At 45.4% G+C, this 17889-nt stretch overlaps 1 long non-coding RNA gene across 1 annotated transcript; it reads left to right on the top strand.

Annotated features, from left to right (window-relative positions):
* The first annotated feature begins 856 nt into the window (after positions 1-856).
* LOC140427443 (uncharacterized) lies at positions 857-17594 on the top strand. Its single transcript, XR_011948490.1, has 3 exons — positions 857-941; positions 1480-1567; positions 17152-17594. It is a non-coding gene; the product is annotated as an uncharacterized lncRNA (long non-coding RNA).
* Positions 17595-17889: the final 295 nt, after the last annotated feature.

Raw genomic sequence — 17889 nt, 5'->3', positions numbered from 1 at the left:
AATATGATATTACAGTACTAGGTTTTATCATTGTCAATAAAGGGAAACTTTAGAATAGTATTTGGGTCAAATTGGTAGGTTTAAGAATAAAAACTCTGAAAGAAAAAATGAAATTTTGTTCTACTAGAATGACAATCTGTTGAATGAAATATAATCAAACAATAACATGCTGAAACATTAACCTCTATATTTTTAACATCCTGATTATCATGCTGTATATTTGCAGCTTGTTTTCATCCTGATGATCTTATTGATTGCAATTTCTAAAAGACAGATAAACCTTTCACCTTATATAGCTGGAACTGAAGTGGTACCATGGTGAGAGGTGCTGAGATTTAAAAGGGTCTAACAGGGCAGGAGCAGGTCCCAGTGGTCTAACGTACAATAAGAGGGCGATTTAACCCGATCTCTCCAGAGCTCTTCAATAGGGCTACAATGGCAGTTAAAGCACACTCACCTCAGGGCCAGAACATTGTGGGTTCAGGGCCAATGACTTGAATACAAAATCGAGCCTGATTCTGCAATGTAGTACAGACGGCAAGCTGCACTCAGAGGGGCATCCTTTGGATTAATACAAGACCCCATCTACTCCCTCATCCGAATGTTAAAGAAACCATACTGTTGTCATGCACAGAATGTTTATGTTCCCTTTATTTCCATGTGATCAGTATGTTTTCGATGGAAGAGATGTGTGTTTTCTTACCCTCAAAGTATGGATCACAAATTAAATAGTTTCAGCAGCAAACTTGTAATTTTTTTCCTTTAAAAAAAGCAGATTTATTCTCACCCACTTACGTCAACATCTCACACACCCATTCCCACCTGCAAAATCACAGGGCGACCGGAGAATCCCGCCCGAGGTCAATGCATTTGTGGCATTCTTGCAGTGGGTGGAGCAGAAGAATCCAGCCCCCACAAACAAAGATCGATCACACATAAAGGTAGTAAGTATATTGTTACAAATTGGAGTTAACTCAGTCTCTGCTTTGTCATCTTTCTCTCCTTTGTGGCAGACCTGTAGGCTTTTAGGTGGTTTTGATGCTTTAACATTGAATGAGGGCTTGTGAAGCAAAGGATCCTCAGCAGCCTGTGAGGTTTACTGTAGTCGAATTGCTAGGAGTTTGGTTTATAGTTAAATTTGATGTTGGAAAATGTTGGGAAGAGTCCTCTCTATTGGGATCTGCCACTTTCAAGTTATAGCTATTAATTACCATGGCTGCTTGGACTACTTGCAGCTAGTTTGATGGCCTTTGGTGGAAAGCTTTGCAAACAGCTTCTAGCTGATTCTAGCTAAAAGCAGACAACAACATGGATCTCCCATCATGTGCATTTTACAATTTCAAAGTTTTTTTAAAAAAATGAGTAGTTTTTATGTTGAATGTATTGTAGTTTAACACTTGAAGCTGTCTCATCTTGACACAATAGAGCCATGCACTGACATCTGTCACCAATTGAGTTTCAATTTCTTCCTTTGTTCAGAAGGAACCTTGGAGACATGCAGACCGAAGATTCCATAGTCCCTTTGAGTTGACTCATCCTGAAGCAAAGAGATGTGTGAATTCCCCAGGTGACTGTGATTATCCATATTTAATTAAGTATTCACTTGAGACATGGTACTTCCTGTCGCTCAAATGCTCCCTGTTGGGTTGTGCTTCTGAGATGTGTAGGTTCTCCTACAATCTTCAGAAACTGTTGTGAATCCTCTTAACATGGCTCAGAAAGTAGGAGGATAAATGTACTTATCACTGTCTTGCTACTCTTTAAAATTTTTTTTTTTAGAGTACCCAATTCATTTTTTCCAATTAAGAGGCAATTTAGCATGGCCAATCCACCTAGCATGCACATCTTTGGGTTGTGGGGTCGAAACCCATGCAAACACGGGGAGAATGTTCAAACTCCACACGAACAGTGACCCAGAGCTGGGACCGAACCTGGGACTTCGGCGCCATGAGCCAGCAGTGCTATCCACTGCGTCACCGTGCTGCCACGCTGTCTAGGCTTCAAGCTGTTGGTACACCAACATATTACAACACAAGGCCTCCTGAAAATGAACCTTACTGACCAATATGGTTCACCCTGGAAATGTTTTGTTCTCATTATAACCTATTAACACATACTACTATATTACCTTTATGCAACTATTAGCATTTTTATAGTCCTTAGCACATCTATTAACACTTCCTCTGTCTTGTGCCCTAACATCATTGTGAAATCTCTCCTAGCTCACACCTATCACTGACCTTCTATTTTGCTCCACCTGCACAGTGGTTAGCACTGCTGCCTCACAGTGACAGGACCTGGTTCAATTCCGGACCTGGTTGAATTCCGGCCTTGGGTGATTGTCTGTGTGGAGTTCGCACATTCTCCCCGTGTCGGTGCGGTTTCCTCCAGGTGCTCCGGTTTCCTCCCACAGTCCAAAGATGTGCAGGTTAGGTAGATTGGCCATGCTAAATTGCTCCTTAGCGTCCAAAAGGTTAGGCCGGGTTATGGGGATAAGGTGGAGGCGTGGGCTTAAATATGGTGCTCTTTTCAAGGGCCATTGCAGACTCGATGGGCCAAATTACCTCCTTCTACACTGTAGGGATTCTATGTTCCTCCCCCACTTAAACAATAAAAAATCCGTCACATTTCTCCCTTTCCTTAGCTCTGAAGAAGCATCATACTGGCTCAAAACGTTAACTGGTTTGACAGCCCCAAAACGGGGCTGGCTTAGCTCACTGGGCTAAATCGCTGGCTTTGAAAGCAGACCAAGGCAGGCCAGCAGCATGGTTCAATTCCCGTACCAGCCGCCCCGAACAGGTGCCGGAATGTGGCGACTAGGGGCTTTTCACAGTAGCTTCATTGAAGCCTACTTGTGACAATAAGCGATTTTCATTTTTCATTCATTCATTTCATTTCAACTGTTTCTCTCTCCAAAGATGCTGCCAAACCTGCTGAGGTATCCAAAATTTCTGTTTTAATCTGAGTAATAGATTGTGCCAACTAACATGAGCTCTTAGGCGGTTCTGATCCTCTGTTGTGGGTTTAGCTCAAATAAAAAGGACAATGGTTTAAACACAACAGCTAAGGTTAATAGATATGACTTAGTTTTAGCGTGTGTACAACATTTATAATATTCATTAACCCTCCCAAGGTAATGAAATGTTGCTGCTGTGTAGCTGTTGGCAGTGGTTTGTTAGTAAATTGTTGCCAGAACAATAAATATCCCAAACACTAAAGGTTAAACCGAGAGAGACTTAATCGTTCATGTTTGCAGTGTTTTTGGTGGTCTACTCACAAGTCTTCTGACTCACATCACTTGTTTAATTATATGATAGAACTGATTTATCTGTGGGAGCTTTCAAGGATATTTTTGTTGAGTGAACATTCAGCTTATCAAACTTTCAGTCCCTGAAGCTTACATTTCCTGAAATCATCAGAGCCCATTTTGATTAGGATTATGTTCGCCTCTGAACCATCTTGTCACTCGTTTACAATGCAGCAACAAAATTACATATTCAGAACATCTGTGGAGTCCAGCTGCTGGGAAATCGACCCAAGAGAAACATTGGAATCATGTTGCTCCATAAACCTGATGGGCAATTGTTGCCCCTGAGGATTTGTAATGCTAAATTTCCCCCCCAATTTTATCTCCTGACAACTTGCTCTACTCCTCTCCTTGCTGGGTTATGGCTCAACAAATACTAAATCCTGCCCCGTGCCTCATACTTCATTTGTAAGTTTAGACCTTAGGGGCCAGCATGACTGGTGCTCTATCTTGCACCCTGCTGTGAAGAGTGGGCCCCAAGCAGTGTCTTTGAATGCCTCCAATGTTGTTAACAGGCTGGTACCAACACTAGACTCTGCATGTGATACAAGGTGCTCCTGAGGGAGGCTTTTATAGAACTATGTTATGTGTGTACAATAGCCCGTGACAAATGTTTTGATGAGGGGTCATCAACCTAAAGCTTTGCATTTCATTTTCCCAGCCCTGTGAAGATGGGGCTAGAGTTGTCAGGCCTGGTTTGACCTGGGAACTGCTCCACAAAGGTGGACAGCCAATTAGAATAATTGAGGTCTTTGGTGGCATGAACGAATAGAGATCAGGGTCCAGTAAATTCTAAAGTCGTACGCAGGAAATACTGCATTCCATAGACATACAATGGAGGACATCATGTCACAGAAGCTAATGTCACAGCTGTATATCACATTACACAAACCATAGATGTTAACCTTCCAAATATAATTTGTGATTTTAGTTCACCAATTTTATTTCAAATACACTTTAGGCTTTTATAACACTATGTCATCAACCTAAACATTCGGATTGAATTTTCCCAGCCAAGTAAAGTTGGGGTTAGAAGTGTTAGGCCGGGTTTGGCCTGAGAACTGCTCCACAGAGATGGACAGCCAAATAGAACAATTGAGGATTCTCATAAAGGCTATTTTGCGATGGCACGGGCATATTCTGCTGTCAGAATAACCCCCTGCCATTTGTGGAGTCCGCCAGCTCATTGAAGGCGGTCTCCCAGCTGGCCAAAAGTCTCTCTGAGCTGGAGGTTCCATGCCGCAATAAGGGGATTCCGGGGTAGAGAGACCACAATTTTGTCCATCACTCCGATGGCCCTGCTGACTCTTGGTCTCTTTATTTATGGAACTTATTGCAGGTAGCCGAGAGCATTTTCATGTTGAGGTACTCTCACACTCACCTGTCTGCCTGCCTCACCAACTCCACCCCTCCTGGTGGGACAGCCAGCCTGCTTTTCCAGCAGACACCCTGTGATTGGGCCTCCTGCTCCCATGGTCCACACTCTACCCTTGATTGGGCAGGGTGGCTAGAGGCATTTTCTTAATTGATCACCTCCGGGAAGATGGTGGTCATGTCCCACCACGATCACTTCTGCGTTTCCGACTTGGAATTGAGCCCGACATCAGGATTGTGACACTTCAAGGAAAATCCAACCCATTAACTCTATCTCACCCTCTGCAGATACTGGCTGATCTGCTGACTATTCCCAATATTTTCTACTTTTATTTCAGTCTAGTCCCTGTCCGTCTGGCATACTTATTCTTCTTAAACGTTCCTCCTTCTGATCTGTTTTGTCAAGTTTCATTTTATCACTTATCTTTCTTACACTATTTATCGTTTATTTTTCTTCTTCCTTTTTGTTCTCTTTGGCTTCATCATTTTTGGTCCCCCTTTCCACTGATGTATTAACTTATATCCTCTCCCACATCACATGTTACTTACTCGGTTAGATACTGGCCCTAGCATTGTTCAGCTGAAGAACATTGTCCTTTCCAGGCTACACCGATCTCAGATTTGGGACCAATGTCACAGAAATATGTGCCCTTCCCCCATACGCCATTTCCTCAGATATGCATTTCACTCTGTTTGAAAGAAAATAAGTTTGAGCAGGCTAAATCCCAACCCTCTGCCACATTCCCACACTATCCGCTGTCATGTGAGAGTACCTTTAAGATAGGGGTGTTTAAGAAATGTACCTTTAAGAAATGGGTGTTTACTACTGCAGTGATGTCAGAGAGTGGGTGGAGCTGGGCTGCCTGTCAGCTTTTTACTTTTGTTTGTGAGCAGGCTACAGGGTATGTTTTTAGTTTCGTTTACAGAGCTGGATAGCTGCAGTCACAGCCAGAAGGCGTATGAATCTCTCTCTGTAATCTAAAGGCTGTAAATTGATCCTGGTAATTTAAAACTAATAACAGTAATGACTTTAACCTGATGTGCTTCTGATAAAGGTTTTGTTTGTAAGTCGGATGGATGTTAAAAAGGAAAGCTTAAAGGTGTTGTATTCTTTGGGGGTTGTATTTGAATTAATGGTTGCTAAGATGTTCACTGTATGTTTTAAAACGGTGAACTTGAGGTCATAGAATAAACATTGTTTTGCTTTAAAAATACTTTTCCATTTCTGCTGTACCACACCTGTAGAGTGGGCCGTGTGCTCCCCATACCACAATCTATTAAAAGTTGTGGGTCAGGTGAACTCCATGATACACTTTGGGGTTCTCTAAACCCTGGCCCATAACAAATTGGGGGCTTGAGGGGGATAAAAGTCTATCTATTGGATTGGTTTAGTGAACTTAAAGACAGTGAGGGGTGAGCATATTGTGGTTGCTTTTCAAGTGTGGTATTCTAGTTTAAGTAGGGAGTGTTGTGGACAATGGCTCTTTCAGAGGCTCTGATGTTTTTGGGGGTGGAGACGGTCACACACAGTACCTTATGGACAGAGACTAAAATCAGACTGTTAGATTTGGCAAAAACATTGCAGTTAACATTACCTGACAAAATGCAAAAAGATGAGGTCATTATGGCGGTGGCTAAGCATTTAAAGTTGCCTGAGATACAGTTTGACTCATTGGAAATAGCAAAAATTCAGTTGCAAATTAAACAGATGGAACATGAGAAAGAATTAAAGCAGCTTGAATAAGAAAGAGAAAGAGAGAGAGGAAAAAGAGAGAGAAGAAAGGAAAAAAGAAAGAATAGCCCTAGCAGAACAAAAAGAAAGAGAAAGGGATATACAGATCAGGGAAAAAGATAAAGAGAGAGAGTTTGAACTTCAGAAAATGGATATGAAACATGACAGTCAGTTAAAATTGGCAGATGTAAAGGGAAACGTACAGTTGGAGGATAGTAATGAAGATAGTGCGAAAGAGCGTCATAGCCGAAGGCTTGGTGGGGATCTATTTAAATATGTCCAAGCATTGTCAAGGTTTGATGAGAAGGAGGTGGAAGCCTTTTTCATTTCATTTGAGAAGCTAGCTAAACAAATGAAATGGCAACAGGACATGTGGGTATTACTGATTCAAACAATGAAATGAAATGAAAATCGCTTATTGTCACAAGTAGGCTTCAAATGAAGTTACTGTGAACAGCTCCTAGTCGCCACAATCCGGCGCCTGTTCGGGGAGGCTGGTGTCAGGGTGAGAGGAGTAGTGTTCAATTAGATAAGGAAGGTTGGAAAGTCCAGTGAAGATTGGTGAAGTGGTAGTAGGAGTAATAGAGAAACTATCTTGTCCAGGAATACAGTTTATCTTGGGTAATGATATAGCTGGATCGCAGGTGGGAGTGATGCCTACTGTGGTTGATAAGCCAGTGGAAAATCAGACAACTGAAGTGTTGAAGGATGAATATCCTGGGATTTTTCCGGATTGTGTAGAAACAAGGTCGCAATGTCACAGGTTAAGACAAGAGGCGAAATCAAAGAGTGAAGATGAAGTTGAAGTGCAATTATCAGAAACGATTTTTGATCAGATGGTTGAAAAAGAACAGGAACAGGTGGAGGATGAAGCAGATATTTTTAGTTCAGGAAAAGTGGCGGAGTTACAACAAAAAGATATAGAAATAAAACAGATGTATCAGAAAGCATATACGGAAGAGGAATCTGAATGTATACCAGAGTGTTATTTGCGTAAAAGTGATATCTTGATGAGAAAATGGAGACCTTTACATATGCAGGCAGATGAAAAGTGGGCAGAGGTTCATCAAGTAGTATTGCCAGTAGGGTATAAAAAGGAGGTGTTGCGAGTTGCACATGAGATACCAGTAGGAGGTCATTTGGGAATAAGGAAAACTCAAGCTAAAATACAAAAACATTTTTATTGGCCTGGACTACATAAAGATGTAATTACATTTTGTCAATCATGTCACACATGTCAAGTGATAGGGAAACTTCAAGCAGTGATAAAACCAGTGCCCTTAATACCCATTCCAGCATTTGAGGAACCTTTTACACGGGTAGTACCGCTTCCTAAAACAAAAAGTGGGAATCAATATCTTTTGACTATAATGGATGTGTCTACTAGGTTTCCAGAGGCCATTCCAGTACGTAATATTACAGCTAAAAGGATTGTGGAGGAGTTACTTGAATTCTTTACTAGATATGGACTACCCACAGAAATGCAATCGGATCAAGGATCGAATTTTACCTCAAGGTTATTCAAAGAAGTTATGGATAGCTTAGGAATAAAACTATTTAAATCAACTGCGTACCATCCAGAATCGCAGGGAGCGTTAGAAAGGTGGCATCAGATATTAAAGACAATGTTGAGGGCTTATTGTCAAGATTATCCAGAGCATTGGGATAAAGAAATTCCATTCGTACTGTTTACAATTAGGGATGCACCTAATGAGTCTACCAAATTTAGTCCTTTTGAACTAATTTTGGTCATGAGATGAGAGGACCACTTAAATTGATTAAGGAAAAACTGGGGAGTGAGAAATCAGAAATTCCATTATTGGATTACATGTCAAATTTTAGGGAATGATTAAATAGAGCAGGTGAATTGGCTAGACAACATTTGAAAGTTGCACAAAATGTGATGAAACGGGTAGCGGACAAGAAATCCAAAGTTCGTAGTTTTGCCAGTGGAGATAAAGTTTTAGTATTGTTACCACTGGTAGGTGAACCTTTAAAAGCTAGGTTTTGTGGACCTTATCAGATTGAAAGGAAATTAAGTAAGGTGAATAATGTGGTAAAAACACCAGATAGAAGGAAGACTCACCGAGTGTGTCATGTGAATATGCTTAAAAGATCCTTTGAAAGGGAAGGAGAGAAAAAGGAGGAGGTTTTAATGATTTTAACTCAAAGTGATGAACCAAATCCAAATGACTGTGAATTTGACATACCTCAAATTAAATTGGAAAACGAGGATGTTCTTAAAAATTGGGATAAATTGCTGAGTTACCTTCCAGAGGAAACACAAGCTGACCTGAAAGAGTTACTGATATCACAGGGGCAAGTTTGTAGAGATAAATTGGGAAGTACTGAAATGGCTAACATGATGTAGATGTGGGAAAAGCTGTTCCGATCAAACAACATCCATACAGACTTAACCCTTTAAAATTGGCACAGGTTAACAAAGAGATTGAGAGTATGCTTAGTAAATGGCATAATTGAAGTGGGTTGCAGCCAATGGAGCTCACCCATAGTGATGGTACCTAAACCAGACGGTACCCAACGGTTGTGTGTGGACTATAGAAAGGTTAATGCAGTTACAAGAATGGACTCTTATCCTATCCCACGTTTGGAGGATTGCATTGAGAAAGTGGGACAATCAGCTTTTATTTCTAAACTGGATTTACTTAAAGGTTACTGGCAGGTACCTTTATCCGAAAGGGCGAAGGAGATTTCAGCTTTTGTGACTCCAGATGGTATATACCAATTCAAAGTTATGCCATTTGGCATGAAAAACGCCCCTGCCACATTTCCAGCGGTTCACTAACAAAGTCATTTCAGGATTACCCAATTGTGCGGTATACATCGACGATCTGGTAATTTTCAGCCAGACATGGACAGAGCATTTAAAACATCTGATTGAGTTATTCGATCGACTTCAAGAGGCGGGTTTGGTGATAAACCTAACCAAAAGTGAATTTGGAAAAGCCCAAGTCACTTTCCTTGGCGATACAATCGGACAGGGTCGAATGGTCACACGGGATGTGAAACCAACAGTTATTGAGGAGTTTCCAATACCCTTGAGACAAAGGGAAATAATGTGATTTCTTGGCATGGGTGGATTTGATCGAACATTTGTGCAAAGGTTTTGTAGCGTGATTGCTCCACTGATGGACTTGGTGAAGAAACGTCAAAAATGTCAATGGACAGCGGATTTTCAACAGGCATTGGACTGCCTGAAAGCTGTGATAACCAATGCTCCTGTGTTAGAGATTGCAAGGACTCTGTGATCAGATTAAACTGAAGTATCTGACTTTAAAGAGAAATGCCGAGGCGTAGAGCAATGGACGGATCGTGCAGAGACCTTCTTGTTCAAAGAGACTGTCAATTGAGATGGATTTCAGTTGGAACAAGAAGAACGAAAAAAAAAATGGACTATATTATTATACCTGTTTGCGTGTGTTGTTTTTTGAAACAAAAAAGTACATTTACTGTGTGCATTTCTTAAAGAATGGTGAAAAGGTGAAAAATGAAACCATCTTGAAGTTGATGGTTTACTTTTTTTTCTTGGGGGGAGGTGTCATGTGAGAGTACCTTTAAGATATGGGTGTTTAAGAAATGCACCTTTAAGAAATGGGTGTTTACTACTGCAGTGCTGTCAGAGAGTGGGTGGAACTGGGCTGTCTGTCAGCTTTTTACTTTCGTTTTTGAGCAGGCTGCAGGGTGTGTTTTTAGTTTTGTTTTCAGAGCTGGATAGCTGCAGTCACAGCCAGAAAGTGTATGAATCGCTCTTTGTAATCTAAAGACTGTAAATCGATCCTGGTGATTTAAAACTAGTAACAGTAATGACTTTAACCTGATGTGCTTCTGATAAAGGTTTTGTTTGTAAGTCGGATGGATGTTAAAAAGGAAAGCTTAAAGGTGTTGTATTCTTTGGGGGTTGTATTTGAATTAATGGTTGCTAAGATGTTCACTGTATGTTTTAAAACGGTGAACTTGAGGTCATAGAATAAACATTGTTTTGCTTTAAAAATACTTTTCCATTTCTGCTGTACCACACCTGTAGAGTGGGCCGTGTGCTCCCCATACCACAATCTAGTAAAAGTTGTGGGTCAGGTGAACTCCATGATACACTTTGGGGTTCTCTAAACCCTGGCCCATAACACCCCACATCCTTTGATTCTCTTAGCATCTAAAAAAATCTATTGATCTGTACCTTGGATATACTAACAACTGAACATCCATAGCTTTCTCGGGTAGAGAATTCCAAGGATTCACAATCCTTCAAACCTCAGCTCGAAATAGCTGCCCCCATATTCCAAGACTGTGACGCAGTAGTTTAAGAGTTCGCAGCCTGGAGAAACAGCCTTCCAGCATCAAACCTTTAAGCCCCTTAAGAATTTTACATGTTTCGATGAGTCACTTCTCATTCTTCTAAACTTCAGAGATTATAACCCTAGTCTACTCAATCTATATTCGCAGAACAAACCCCTGGAATAGGCCGGTTAGCCTGACACCAGCAAAAGGCAAACCACAGAATATAGTGTTCGGGACATGATAACATGATCGTTAGAAAATCATTCTATATTGGTTGGGCAGTCAACATGAATTTAGGAAAGGGAAATCAAGGGTGGTAGTCTGCCATCTTAGACCATGTCCACAGTGGGGGTCGGGACAAGTATGTTTCCCACTGCAGAGGCTGATGGGAAACTATTCCATATCTTCTGGTCCCGACCACATTAATTATGCATTTGGGTGTTTTGCACTGTATTCCATGGCGGGGCAGGCTTGATGCCACCCATTCCATTGTCATATCCAGACGCCATAGTTAAGAGGCGCCCAGAATCCTTACTGTCAGCACCTACATTTGAGAGGAGATGTCACAAAGGGGAGGTTAATGTCCAAATTTAGAGTTGCTTCCTGCGTGTCATGTTGAGGTTGGGAGGGATGTACTCTACCCAACTGATGGTAGGAGGAAGTCCAGCAGGGAAATCAATGTGGCATGGGTGCAGGTGGCTAATGCAGTAAGTGCATGAGGGTGGGGGGAAGGAAGGGTTTGGTCAGGCAAGGGGCTACACTGGAGGACGGCAACCCAGTACTGCAAGAGGATGTATGATCTTATTCACTCTGCCAGTGCAAGTCTCAACCATGGTTGCACAATCTACTAAGGCTCTAAAATGTCAGGGTCCAAGGACTAGTGGCAATGGCACATCCGGCCTCACAGCCCCACTTCAGTGCATCCATGCTGAGATGGAGTAACTTCTGTGCCTCCTTCAGCAGATATGGGACACAACATGGAACAGGGGTGGAGGGTGTAGGGATACCTAGTGTTGGCGCAGAGGGAATGAGCAACGTCTAAATTACATGCAAGTATAAGCCTTCCCTTTCCCCAACCGATGTAACATGTAACTCCTCTCAAGCATTCTCTTCTTTGAGCAGGTGAATCATCGGCACAACCGACGGAACGGGAAAAGACTGGGGGGGACAACCACACCTGAGTGCTCCCACAGAGTTCCAGGAGAGGGTTTCAGAGCTCATGGGAGTTGAGTGGGACACAATTATTGGCGATGGGGAGTCTGGCCCTGGCTGTACACCTAGTATGGATTCATTCATTCAGTGTAACCCTGAGAGTCGAATATGCCTCCACGTTGGAGGCAGTTGATGCTGTCACTTGTGATGTGTTGGGTGTTCTGGATCACAAACAGGTCACCAACACTGGAAGTGGTGCAACTCTATTTGATTATAAGGTTAACTACATACTTGAACTGTGGGTAAATGCAATACCAGCTTTAACTGTTGACCCTTGCCTAGTCCTAACCAGGTGATGCACTCAGCACATGGTGAATGTCTGTGTTGCAGGCTGTGAGCTCTGTGCTCCGAGCTGGCTGCTACTAGAATGAGTGGAAACTCTCCTGTCCCCTGTCTTTATAGTGCGTGTGCTCTCACTGGTGATTGGCTGCGGTGTTGTGTATGCTGATTGGTCCCACTGCATGTCCATCAGTGTGTGTGTGAGTGTCTGCACCATAATATACTGGTGTATATTATGACATCCTCCCTTTTACATAAAGAATATGTGCCTGCATGACAATAAAATTGTGTAGTGAATGTACCTGACTATGTGGGTGCGTGTTATTTACATGACTATGTCATGAGGCTAATCTATTTACACGGGAAGGTGCCTGGTGCTGAGAAATAGGGTGTCACACCAACAACGAAATGAACATTATATACAAACTACTGGAACGATGAAAGAGGATAACAGAACAGATCAAAGAGTGCAACATCGTAAAACTCATAAGTCAAGTCTCTGAGGTGGGCGACGAATTTTGGTTGACCGCCTCAAGGGTGGGTCAGGAGCCACTGGCTGAGGAACGGGCTGGGCCACGGCAGAGTGAGGAGGATGCAGAGTATTCGGAATCTCCACATAGTCCAGGTTGGGGACAACAGGAGGGCGTGGCACCGGTGGAGGATCACGTAGCGAGCGTGGAATGAGGCGAAGGGCACGCCGATTGCAGCGGCGAATGGAACCATCTGACAGATGAACCAGGAACGAGCGAGGAGACACCTGCTGAAGAACCACAGCAGTTGCAGACCAGTCACCCTCCGGAAGATAGATGCGGACGTTGTCATCCGGTGGCAGAGCAGGGAGATCAGTCGCCCGAGCGTCATACGCCGCCTTGTGTTGTGCACGAGACTGTTGCATCCGCTGAAGGACCAGAACGTGGTCGAGGTCTGGGACGTGAATGGACGGCATTGTGGTCCTGAGGGTGCGACCCATGAGCAGCTGGGCTGGCGACAGGCCCGTGGAGAGTGGGGCCGAACGATAGGCTAGCAAGGTGAGGTAGAAGTCGGATCCTGCATTGGCAGCATTGCAGAGGAGCCGTTTGACGATGTGGACGCCCTTTTCCGCTTTGCTATTGGATTGGGGGTGCAGGGGACTGGATGTCACATGCACAAAGTTGTACCTGCTGGCAAAGTTGGACCATTCCTGGCTCGCGAAGCAGCGGCCATTGTCCGACATCACAGTGAGTGGGATGCCGTGACGAGCAAAGGTCTCCTTGCAGGCACGGATGACCGCCGATGATGTGATGTCGTGCAGGCGTACGACCTCTGTGTAGTTAAAAAAATAGTCTACAATCAGAACATAGTCCCTGCCGAGCGCATGGAACAGGTCAACGCCTACCTTAGACCAAGGGGACGTGACCAACTCATGGGGCTGTAGGGTCTCACGTGGTTGGGCCGGCTGGAACCGCTGACAGGTGGGGCAGTTGAGCACTGTGTTGGTGATGTCCTCTTTGATGCTGGGCCAGTACACAGCCTCTCGGACCCTCTGTCGGCACGTCTCCATGCCAAGATGGCCCTCATGTAACTGTTCCAAAATGAGCTGGCGCATGCTGTGTGGGATCACGATGCGGTCCAGCTTCAGGAGGACACCATCGACTACTGCCAGATCGTCTCTGATATTGTAGAACTGCGGGCATTGGCCCTTGAGCCACCTGTCCGTCATGTGGAGCATGACACGCTGTAGTAGGGGGTCAGCCGCAGTCTCGCGGCGAATGTGGATAAGGCGTTCATCCGTGGCCGGCAGATTGGAGGCCGTGAAGGCCACATGGGCGTCAACCTGGCAGACGAACCCCTCTGGGTCACATGGGGTGTTGACTGGCATGGACAGAGCGTCGGCTATGATCAGGTCCTTGCCCGGGGTGTATAGGAGCTGGAAATCGTACCGCCGGAGTTTAAGCAGAATGCGCTGGAGGCGAGGGGTCATATCATTCAGGTCTTTTTGTATAATGTTGACCAGCGGGCGATGGTCGGTCTCGACAGTGAATTGTGGGAGGCCGTACACATAATCATGAAATTTGTCGACCCCAGTCAACAGGCCCAGGCACTCCTTTTCGATCTGCGCGTAACGCTGTTCCGTGGGGGTCATGGCACGTGACGCATATGCAATGGGGGCCCATGATGAGGCCTCATCGCATTGCAGGAGCACCGCCCCAATGCCGGACTGGCTGGCATCCGTTGAAATTTTTGTTTCCTTCGTGGGATCAAAAAATGCCAATACCGGGGCCGTGGCAAGCTTGGTCTTAAGCTCCTCCCATTCGCGCTCCTGGGCGGGAAGCCAATGGAAGTCTGTCGTCTTCCTGACCAGGTTCCGGAGAGCTGTGGTATGGGAGGCGAGGTTGGGGATGAACTTCCCCAGGAAGTTGACCATGCCCAAAAATCGGAGGACTGCCTTCTTATCCGCTGGCTTCTGCATGGCCGTGATGGCTGCCACCTTGTCCACATCCGGCCGCACACCCAACCAAGAGATGTGGTCCCATAGGAACTTGAGTTCCGTCACTTGAGTTCCGTCTGGCCGAAGGAACATTTGGCTCTGTTGAGGCGAAGGCCTTGGTCCCATATTTGTTTGAAAACGTGCTGGAGGCGACTGATATGCACCTGCGGGGTGGTGGACCAAATGCTGATGTCGTCAACATAGACGCGCACACCCTCAATGCCCTCCATCATTTGCTCCATGATCCGGTGGAATACTTCTGATGCCGATATGATCCCAAACGGCATCCTGTTGTAGCAGTATCTGCCAAACGGGGTATTAAAGGTACACAGCTTTCTGCTGGACCTGTCTAGTTGAATTTGCCAGAATCCTTTCGAGGCGTCAAGTTTGGTGAAGATGTTGGCCCGAGCCATCTCGCACGTGATCTCCTCGCGCTTGGGGATAGGGTAATGCTCCCTCATTATGTTGCGATTCAGATCCTTGGGATCAATGCAAATTCTCAGCTCGCCGGAAGGCTTCTTTACGCACACCATGGAACTGACCCAGTCAGTTGGTTCCGTCACTCTGGAGAGCACTCCTTGGTCCTGGAAGTCCTTCAGCTGCTGCTTGAGGCGGTCCTTGAGGGGTGCTGGGACTCTGCGAAGTGCATGAACCACAGGCGTGGCGTCTTGTTTGAGCAGGATTTTGTAAGTGTATGGAAGCGTGCCCATGCCTTTGAAAAAGTCCCGGCGCTGGTAGATGATGGCATTGAGTTGCGCCCTGAAGTCCGCATCCTGGAAGGCAGACGTGTCCTCTGGAGAGAGAGTGTACTCGTTGAACGAGGTTTAGGAATTTGCACGCCTGTGCGCCTAGCACAGAGTCCTTCGAGGAGCCCACGATCTCGAAGGGAAGGATGGCTTTTCGCGAGTTGTGTGTCACTTCGGGTTGGCATGAACCGGTAGCAGGAATGACGTTGCCATTGTAGTCCACTAGTTGGCAGGTCAACGGAAGTATGGTTGGTTTAACCCCAAGGGTCTGAAAGGCTGACCACGCTAGGAGATTAGCGGAAGCACCAGTGTCCAGGCGGAATCGTATCTGGGATCGATTGACCGTCAGGGTGGCACACCACTCGTCGTCTGGATCAATGCTGTGCACCGACAGCGGCTGGTGGTTTTGATTCGGGGACAGCCTGTTCTTTGTTATAACAGCGAATCGAAAAGGCTCCCTCGGGTCCTCAGTGTCACTGGTCTGCGGGAAGTCGGAATCGGGCTCGGTAGGTAACTGCTTGTTTCAGGGTTCTTCGGAGGTTTATTTCATTTCCTGGTTCAATTTGAGGCTTTGTGCTGTCATTCTAGGTGAAGGAAGGTTGTTTTACAGCTTTAAAATATTTTTTCTTTGATTCGGGACGTTTCCCCTTTAAATGTGCGTGGTCCGGGGCTTCTGACGTCATGACGCGCGTGACGTAGCACGTAGGAGGCGTTTGCACATGCGCAGATCGCAGTTCCTTTACTGATGGCCGTTTTCGCGATTGCGCATGCGCGGCGTCGCGCAACTGCGCAAGAGCAGCCCCTTCAGAAAGATGGCCGCTGACCAAAATCGTTCTCTGCTCCGGGATTTCGGCCTCGAGGAGAGTACTGGCGCTTCTCTTACCTTTCCTTGCTGGTGGGAGTGTGTTTTCCTCACAGTATTTGCCGAATTTGTCCAGGAATGCCTGGATGTCGCTCCTGTTTTGCCCCTTGGAGAACTTGAATTTTTAAAAGATTTCTTCTGCTCTGGCACCGGCGATGGTGAGGAGAAGCTCTGTTTTTTCAGGATCGGCCAGGTCTTCTAGTTTGGCTGCCAGCAGGAAGATTTCAAACTTTTGCCGGAATGCCCGTCAGTTTTCACGGAGTTCGCCGTGGCACTGGAGCTGCTGCGGAACCCGGATCTTGAACATCTTGCCTGGGTATCGTTGCTGGTTGTCACTGTACGCTGAGGTGCCGATGATGCGGAGCGGCGGCAGCGGGTTGATGTTCTCCATACTTCAGGATGCCGGAATGCTGATTAGTTGCAGGTGGGTCTCAGAAGTGCTAGTATGCAACCATTCCTTGTACCATGATGTGTTGGGTGTTCTGGATCACAAACAGGTCACCAACACTGGAAGTGGTGCAACTCTATTTTATTATAAGGTTAACTATATTAACATACTTGAACTGTGGGTAAATGCAATACCAGCTTTAACTGTTGACCCTTGCCTAGTCCTAACCAGGTGATGCACTCAGCACATGGTGAATGTCTGTGTTGCAGGCTGTGAGCTCTGTGCTCCGAGCTGGCTGCCACTAGAATGAGTGGGAACTCTCCTGTCCCCTGTCTTTATAGTGCGTGTGCTCTCACTGGTGATTGGCTGCGGTGTAGTGTATGCTGATTGGTCCCTCTGCATGTCCATCAGTGTGTGTGTGTGTGTGTCTGCACCATGATATACTGGTGTATATTATGACAACTTGCACTCTTCTTTCTAACTTACAGGTGCATTCAGGAAGAGACCAAGGTCTAAGGAGGAGGAGGACTCCCTTTCCAGCCCTAACCCCAGCTCCAGCCCAGCAAGGAGCCAGGAGCGAGCAGAAGGGGAGAGCTCCACAATGTTTGAGGTATTACAGTGCTCAGCTGCTCTCTCCATCAACTCAGGTACACACCTCGGTAGGTTTTAGCACTAGTTCTGGAGGGGTTGCACAATCTGGTGGTCACTACACGGACTCCAACTGCAGCAGGATGAGGCAAATTCAACTGAGCTCTTCAGCTCTCGGAAGACAGCTGGGGAAAAGGCATCTGTGAGGTCCCAATCTAGATTTGGCCTATGTGGTGAATGTGTAATTATTGATAATTCACCAGTGCACTGTGTTATGTTATTAACCCTGTGGGCTCTACCTATGGGCCATTGTGTGGCTTCACCCACAGGGGATATGTCGGGGCATGTATGGGCTCCGGCCATGGCTCCACCCCCTTTACAGGAGGTATAAGAGCTGCCGACCTGCGGGGCCGCCTTCAGTGTTGTACCGGTCACAGGCAGGCTCAGTTTTAAGCTGATTAAAACCACGGTTTACTTCTCCATGTGTCTTCGGGTGAATTGATGGTTGCATCAGCCTTTCAACTCATGGTGATGTGTTAGCAGGAGGAGGGGGAGCATCAGGAAGAGCTGCTGCATATCATCAGCAAAGTGGCACGCGTGTAGGCGAACTCTATTATGTGATGTCTACATGTTTGCGC

Source organism: Scyliorhinus torazame, chromosome 7 (assembly GCF_047496885.1).
Source record: "Scyliorhinus torazame isolate Kashiwa2021f chromosome 7, sScyTor2.1, whole genome shotgun sequence".
Taxonomy (NCBI): domain Eukaryota; kingdom Metazoa; phylum Chordata; class Chondrichthyes; order Carcharhiniformes; family Scyliorhinidae; genus Scyliorhinus; species Scyliorhinus torazame.
The sequence above is the reverse complement of the archived record's forward strand: the minus strand, read 5'-3'. Positions and strand labels throughout refer to the sequence as shown.